This window comes from Homarus americanus, unplaced genomic scaffold (genome assembly GCF_018991925.1).
Source record: "Homarus americanus isolate GMGI-L3 unplaced genomic scaffold, GMGI_Hamer_2.0 scaffold39675, whole genome shotgun sequence".
Taxonomy (NCBI): Eukaryota; Metazoa; Arthropoda; class Malacostraca; order Decapoda; family Nephropidae; genus Homarus; species Homarus americanus.
This window is the reverse complement of record NW_024736071.1, coordinates 19,699,238-19,707,850: the sequence shown is the minus strand read 5'-3', so window position 1 is coordinate 19,707,850 and position 8,613 is coordinate 19,699,238.

Genomic DNA, 8,613 nt, shown 5'->3' with positions numbered 1-8,613 from the left:
GTGTAGTGAATGGTATACGCTGGTAGATTATATTGAAGCTGTTTCTTCCTGTGTCTGTCTTCGCGTATCATTGTGCAGTGAATAGTTGGGCATTGTGAGTGAACAAAAAGTGGCAAGACTTGCGGGAGACCACACTCGGGGTCGTCTGCTGGTGGTGGATCAAGTTCTTCCCCTCAACAGTTACTTGAGGGTGAGGTGACCCTATACACGTGGGTCATGGTAGGTCTTCTTATATCCACGAATATTGCTACACCTTCATTCAGGATAGATTGGAATGTCTTTTAATTGATAAGAATACGCTAACCCAGCCCAACCTTAACCCCTCAAATAATGTTAGGGTGGTTAATCTTTAGGTGAAATAAGCGGAAGTGGAAAGCCTTCATGTGATTCATTAATTTCATTATTTCAGCTATTAAGTTATCCTGTGACCACACATGCACCCGGACCTTCCTACCTCCACCCTACCCCCCGTCCTCACTGGTGGCTGGGGATTCCGTGTTTGTTTACCGTTTCTTGTTGCTGGTCCTTCTTCACTCTCTCCAGGTTCAACTTCTGTCGATTGACTTAATATTAATAATTACAATAATAATTAATATTTTCAGTAAAATTGCCATACAGTTTACAATTGGCCAGATATAAGTTTATAAGCAATGCAGTTACACATTGTATACAGATGAGTGTTACGTGCCATCATCACTCTCGGTAACAAAGTAACGTTACTCTGTGTGGTAAAGCAGCGTCTTCAATTAGAATATGACGTCCAATGTATATGAACCACTGTCCTGCATGGCAGTGAACAGCTTCTTCACCCCACATAAATCTGACCTATATATACTGTTAATGAATAAGATCTATTCCTCTGTGTATAAACCTGTTGCGCGGCAGTGAGACGTGATAGCATCCCTAGTGTCAAGACCTGACTGAATTACTCAGAATAGGCAAACTGTATTCCAAGCTTTGTCAATAAATTTGTTAAATTAAAAAAAAAAGTTATCTCAGCACCATTGTGTTAGATACAGTATTCAGGTGGGTGTGGCAACCAGCTCGACCTCTGAAACGTTTCTGACCACCAAAACGCAGCCGACGCTCCTGGTGGAAGTGGCGGGAGTCTCTGCTGGGTGGCGCAGTATTGCCTTTGCACCGTCACTCATTAAAATATTCTCCTCAGTGCGTCTTATTTATTACAGACGAAATTTTACACAGCCAAGCATAAGAATTAGATGGATAATATTAAACTTCAGGCGTATTCCAGTTGCGGTGTTTTATTGTTTTTTTTATTCATAAGACATTTATGTGTTTTATGTCTTGGCAGGGAAGTTCCCCAGGTTGGCCAGTTGTATTGTAGCGCTCCCGGGGAAACCCTCGTGGGTACGAGGCTGCTGCACCTGCGCCTCTTCCTCTTGTTTCACCCAGCCAGCGACTTCTTCTCCACTTATATTATAGCCGGTGGTTGTGTTGTGCTAGTGGGGGAGGGAGGAGTTGACTGGATAACTGCCAAGGTCGTCCACTTGTTAATTATCACTCAATATCATACTTTCTGTCAACGCCTTTTTTAAGCTTGTTTTGTTAGGATTTGTCGTAGTTGTTTCTTTCTGTCTCTCACTACTCCCTCCATCCCTACCACACCACCATCTATCCTCCCTCCCCCCAACTATCCCCCCCTCCCTCCTACACTTCACCCCCTCACCAGTCGTATAGTGAAGAACACACACACACTGGCCAGGAGGACCTCGACCACCGTTACCCAGCGTCAACAGACACAGCAAGGCGGCGCACACCTATTATTATTATTATTATTATTATTATTATTATTATTATTATTATTATTATTATTACATTATTACATTATTATTACAGTATTATTATTACATTATTATTATTATTATTTATTTGTATTGGTAGCGGCAGTGTGTCATGGATTCTCAAAAGCTTTGGTTTATCTGTCTGTTGACTATTATTATTATGACTTTTTTTAATTCATTTATTTCATCCGTAAGTTAATGATTGATCATCTTCACCTCGTTGGTCAAGATTTCATGTCCAGGGTTCGAATCCAAGGTGATGCGTTCGTTCCTAATTTCCTTGTACACCAGACCTCGCACACGCGGTGATAAATGTTATACACAACCAGGCTCCCTTCTCAACGATGTAATACAACGGTGTGGACGATCATCACTGAATGTTATCAAACTGGATCCACAAAAACAAACAAAGCTTGGAGTCAACTTCTTCAAGAGTTGCGGGGAATTTCTTGGTTTTCTTCCTCGTTCACGCTGATTTCGTTAAAAAACCTAACCACGTTGTCCATCCCCAGGCGCGGGTGTAGGGGGGGGGGATGTGGTGGTGGCGGCCAGGAATCGACCTTCAGTGGAGTGTCTGAGGGACGCCGGCAGCTGTGAGTGACGTCCTAACAGAGTTGCCACCATCCTTGCTCAGGCCATGAAGGTTGTCATTGGGAACCCAGCGACATATTCCAAGGAAAACCCGAAATTCCTTGACGTCATGTGGTAATAACCGGGTGGGGATGAGGGGGGTTAGTGAAATTTTTTGTGGTGGTTGTGGTTTTTGTAGGATTTATTATTTTGACGATGAAAATTTGTTGTGGCGGTGTTATTATTAATGGTGGCGTTAATAGTGGTAGTGATATTGGTGGTAGTGATGGTGGTAATGGTGGTGGTGGTAGTAGTAGTGATGGTGGTATTGGTGGTGGTGGTAGTAGTAGTAGTAGTGGTGGTATTGGTGGTAAGTAGTAGTAGTGATGGTGGTATTGGTGGTGGTAGTAGTAGTAGTGGTGGTATTGGTGGTGGTAGTAGTAGTAGTAGTAGCCCAGAACGCAACAGGGGAGGTCGTGACCGGTGAAGTAAACGAGATTCGTAGGTCCATTACGACAGATCGACAGCACTGCCAAAATGATAAGTTGCAGCAACTGTTGCTGCAGGTTCCAGAAAATTTGAAAAAAAAAGTAGCTATAGCGCAGGAGGAGGGCGCCTCGAACTGGTTAACTACTTTACCGATAAGGGCAAATGGTTTCAGTCTTAACAAACAAGAATTTACAGATGCCATTGCTCTAAGGTACGGTCGGCCAGTAGAAGGTTTGCCCTCCCAATGCGTGTGTGGCTCTTCCTATGACGGCGATCACGCCATGGTGTGCAAGAAAGGGGGCTTCATATGCATGAGGCATGATAAAGTAAGGGACCTTACAGCAAATATGTTGAAGGAAATGTGCCGGGATGTCATGGTAGAACCGACCCTCCTTCCATTGGATGGTGAGATCTTCCAACATAGGACTTCAAACACATCTAACGAAGCCCGTGTTGACGTCAGTGCTCGAGGATTCTGGACGCGAGGACAGTGAGCTTTCTTCGACATAGGATTTTTGATCCCATGGCCGCATGTCACCGTAACCTAGCTCTCGATGCTGCACATAGGAGGAACGAGAACGACAAGATAAGGGCATATGGGGAGAGAATCCAAAACGTTGATCAAGGCAGCTTCACTCCTCTAGTGTTCACAACCTCTGGTGGGATGGGACCAAGTGCAAGATGTTTCTACGCCAGACTCGCGGAGGTGATCTCCGAACAGAAGCAGCAGCCCAGAAGTTTCGTTACAGCCTGTATGAGATGTCGACTGTCTTTCTCTCTCCTTCGGTCGGCTTTGCTCTGCCTCAGGGGAACGAGAGCTTCTGCCCCAATTCCGACAACTGCTGCAGATATCGACTATGAGGCTACAGTCACTGAATGTCGCATAGATCTGCGGCTCAACTAATTTAACACAGATAGGATAGCTTCTTATGTATTAGGATATTTAATATTAAGGTAATTAAATGGTGGCGAAGGTGTGGCTATTAGGGGAGGATGGAGGCCACGTTTTGTAAAAAAGAAAAAAAGAATAGTAGTGATGGTGGTATTGATGGTGGTGGTGGTGGTGGTAATAGTGGTGAGCTCGGTTATGATAATACCATGTACACAGAATAATTGCACTGGTCATTATTTACGGTGAGCACCTTTGAAAATGATGATAATGATGATGATAAACTTCCAGTGTTGAGTGCTGTGACGTGTTCGTGTGTGTGGGGGGGGGGGGCACTGCGTTCAGGTAACACTAATAAAGAGGGTTATACCTTTTCCTGGTCTGTCTGTTTGGTATGTTCATCAGGTAAGGCGGTGTCTAGTCTAGGAGTTGAGAAAGGTTAGCGTCGTTTTTGATGTACACTGTACTTCTGAGATGAATAATGTATTCGCCAAACCTTGTAATTTTAAGATTTTTTGCTTTGGTCATACAGTAAGGTCACACAGTTAGGTCACATAGATAGGTCATACAGTTAGGCCACACAGTTAGGCCACACAGTTAGGCCATAGCTACTTTGTTCGCAGTAAACTGAACTTCTGATTAGGGTACTTAATTCTACTTCCTCGTGTTAACAAGACGCTTAAAATCATCCCTGATTTTTGAGTCGAACGGTTACAAACGTTTCCATCGCTATGTTTTGTTTCTGAAATCAGCTAACCATTTTTTTCGTGCGTTAACATTTATACAACTAACAATTCAAGTTATTGGTGAATGGGATTGTGGAAAGGTGGTCTCTGATGTTGACTTTGTACTGGATGTTTGCAAAGATCCTTGATGTTTGTGTTTACAGTCAGTGGTACAGGGTGTTTACAAAGTCCCTTGATTGTGTTTTACAGTTGCTGGAAGTTACACGTACAAGACTTAAGACACCCCAAAAAAGTATCTTTACGGAGGGTTTCGATGAATTTCAAAATGAACATTGCGTCTTCTGTTGTCTCGGTAGGGTTGTCAAAATCATTCGTCTGTTGTCATATTGTCTCACACAAAGCCGTAAAGATACTTTTTGGAGCGAGTGTACATCAATATTTTTCTACATTAACGTCACTCTGCATTTAGACTTGGAGGAAAACTATAAGAGCGTAAGGACAGGCGGCCATGATGCCTTCTTTATAATTCTCTGCAGGCTTGATTCGTAGTGGGCGAGGCTAACAAGACAGTTAGGTGAGCACAATAGAGTGAGCATGTTGATGTGTTTGGCGTGACTCCAGGGAGTACTGTTGACACTGTACTAGATCAGTGTCCATGACGGTACATCCTTGATTTGTTGGGAGTTTGCTTAGGTTAGGTTTTGTTAGTATTGTTTTGCTTAGGTATAATTTGGTTTGGTTCGGTGCAACTGGTGGGTTTAGTGCAGCTGGTAATATTTGAATGGCTGGCTACCAGCTGTATCTTGCGCATCAAAGCTCTAGTAATGTATGGTGAACATCAGTAGTGTATTTTTGTCTGAAAATTTAAAAAAAAAAAGTTAGAAATTGTGGGACGATAAAAAAATTCTTCTCGTCAGATGCACATGGCGATAAATAAGATGTGCAGCAAAGAACTGTAGTTTGGTAGATGCTCCCTGGAGGTTAAAAAGCTGATGGGAGATTAAAGAGTAGTGAAGTTGTTACTATTGATCAAAGTATTGTTCCTGCTGCCTCATAGCGGATCCCCGCGGCGTCTTAACAGGAAAATACTTTGATATTATTCTAATAATTTGTGTTTTAGAAGTAAGGGGAGAGACGTGAGGTTGTGGTGGTGGTTGTGATGTATTGTTATAAGAGAAATGTTGAGCTGCAGGAACCCTGAGAGTTTGAGGTTCTACAAATGGCTGGGCAGAGTCTTGGAGCCAGGCCAAGACCAGCTGAGGCTAGGGTCACGGGGGAGGTATTGCCGAAGGAAATCCTCAAGGTTAAAGTAGCTGGCTGTGTAGGACTGGACAGAAGATCACACTGACGCACTGAAAAGTCACTTGAGGGCTAACAGGGAGGTGTTGATTGTCTACATCACATGGCAGACACATCACGTACGCATCCCATCCTTGGGTTAGGAAGGCTGGGGGAGGCAGCTGCTGTCTGTCACTTGTGCGGTAACTGAGATAGTGATCATGGCGAGATGGTAGGGTTTTAGCTGTTGTCTGTTGTAAGACTGGGGTCGCCATACCTCCTGACGTAAAATAAAAAGCATTCTCAACCCTTACTAGAAAAATGATAGAGAAATGTCGGGCGAATATACCTGATACAGTTCTGTTTTTGACAACTAAGCGCCTTTGAACGTCCTCACCCTTAGAGTACGATGATTTTACTCGGAGTACTCGAGTCGCTATAGAGTACGGTGACTTAACCCCTTGAGTATGATAACATAAGCGTTTGAATATAATGACTTGAAACCTCGAGTATGATGATAAATCCCCACGAGTATGATAATTTAACCCCCTACCTAGAGTATTAAGACTAAACCACTTGAGTATCATAGCTCCTTGAGTATGAAGAGAGGGTTATTATTGTCATAGTACTCAATGAGCCAAATAAGACAGATACAAATCCATAAAAATTAAGTTTTCTTTTAACCTTTGTAACTTGTTGGTCACAGGAGAACACTAAGCCCGGGGGCAACTTGACGGACTCTAGGAAATAACACGGACAGGTCCGGGACTCCCACGCATTACAGTAGGAGTTGAGTTAATTGATTGACTGATGGCCTTTGTCACACACTAAGGTTTGGTCAAGTTCTAATGTGTATTTTGGGTTTATCCCGATAATTTCTTGTTTCCGCTTGCTGATTTGTTGCTGATAACACACACACACACACACACACACACACACACCATCCCCGACACCGGCCCCTACTACCACCTGAGATCCCCTGTCCGAGAATTGCTGTTCGACACCACAACCGCATCCAGCCCATACGTGCACGAACTGATCGCTATAAGAACAGCCCAGTCCCAACCATTGTAAAAATTATCAATAACATGTAATAAATCAGTGTATTCACTCCCAGTAAACACTGCTCCCTACACTGTCACTATGTTGAAATGAACTGTATTTTGAGCTGATCCCCATCTAAGTTACTATATGTCTTATTTGTGTCACTTATGTCACTTGTATATTATTTGTAACTCGTAACCCATTCCCCAAATATGTAACTGTATATTTTCAGCCTTCTGGCTGCCAAGCTCTTTCAATAAACCGTTAATTATTATTATTATTATTATTACACACAGTCTCTCTCTCGTGCTTTGTACCCCCACAATAGTACAGATAATTAATTGTATCGGCCAGTGAGCATGGAATAAGTGACATCCTTACCCGGCAGATGTGTGTTACCACTTAGCCTGTTGGAGGAACCTGCTGCTGGTGGTAGTGGCGTGATGGTGGTGATAATGGCGGTGGTGGTGATGACGACTTTGTGGGACGGCGTTTTCTACAGCTCGTGTTGCTTCTCTCCTTCACCACCCCCACCTCCCACCCCACTCCCCTTCCTCCCTTCCTTCCTATCCTCTTCTCCCCTCCCCTCTCCCTTTCTTTCCTAGTTTATCTACCCCCACACTTCACCTTCTTTGTGTACGAACCTCTGTCCTGCATGGCAGTGAACAGTGGCATTACCCACATGAATCTGACCTATATATAGTGTCAATGAATATGATGCATTCTTTGTGTACGAACCTCTGTCCTGTATGGCAGTGAAGAGTGACATTACCCACATGAATCTGACCGACGTATATGTATGTATGTGTGCGTGTGTGTATATATATGTACATGTATATGTGTATGTATATATGTATATGTATGTATATGTGTATGTGTGTGTGTACATATATGTATATGTACTGTCAATGAATATGATGCATCTCTTTGTGTACGAACCTCTGTCCTGCATGGCAGTGAACAGTGACATTACCCATATGAATCTGACCTCTATACATTTATAGCTGTTAATGAATATGATGTATTTCTTTGTGTATGAACCTCTGTCCTGCGTGGCAGTGAGAAGTGATACCACCCTCAGTGTCAAGACCTGACTGAATTACTCAGAATAGGAAAGCTCTGCCAATAAATTTGTTAAACTTAAAAAAAAACATCTTAACCCTGTCTTCCCCACTCAATCCCTCCCTACCCCCTTCCCTCTTCCATCCCTTCCCCTTCTCTCCTCCATCCCTCCCCCTTCCCTTGTCTTTCCCCCCTTTCCTCTTTGCTTCCCCAATTCTCTCGCCTTCCCCTCTTTCATCTCTCCCCTCCCCCCTCTCCTTTTCATCCCCCTCCTTCGTCATCGTTTCCCTCCTCTCCCCTCTTTTTCTCCTTCTTCACTACCCTCTCCGCCTCTCCATCCTCCTCTTCCTCACTTCATTTCGCTTCATTTTTCCTCCTCCTCCCTTCCTACATCCTCTTCCTTCTTCCCGTCACCCTCACACTGCTTCACGGTGTATGCCAAGACAATACTACACCTGTATTATTACCGATTGTCTTTTGTTTTGGAGCGTGTTGAAGATGAACAGAGGAGAGAGAGGGGGGCTGCTGGGCGAGGGAGGGAGGGAGGGGGGGAGGGGGGAATGAGGGATAAGTGGGAAGTGGCTTCGTTGACTCGCTCATGACGCTAACCACTGACACTTACACTATTAAAACTTGACTTAGGGAGAGAGAGATTTTGGTTGACTTCTTACTGAGAGTTAAGGTCTTCGCTTTTTTTTTGTTTTGGTTGAAATCGATCATACGACTTAAATGAGGTTAAAAGACAGATCTTCCTAGCTACTGGGAAGTACTCAGGGCTGTGGAGTCGAAGACA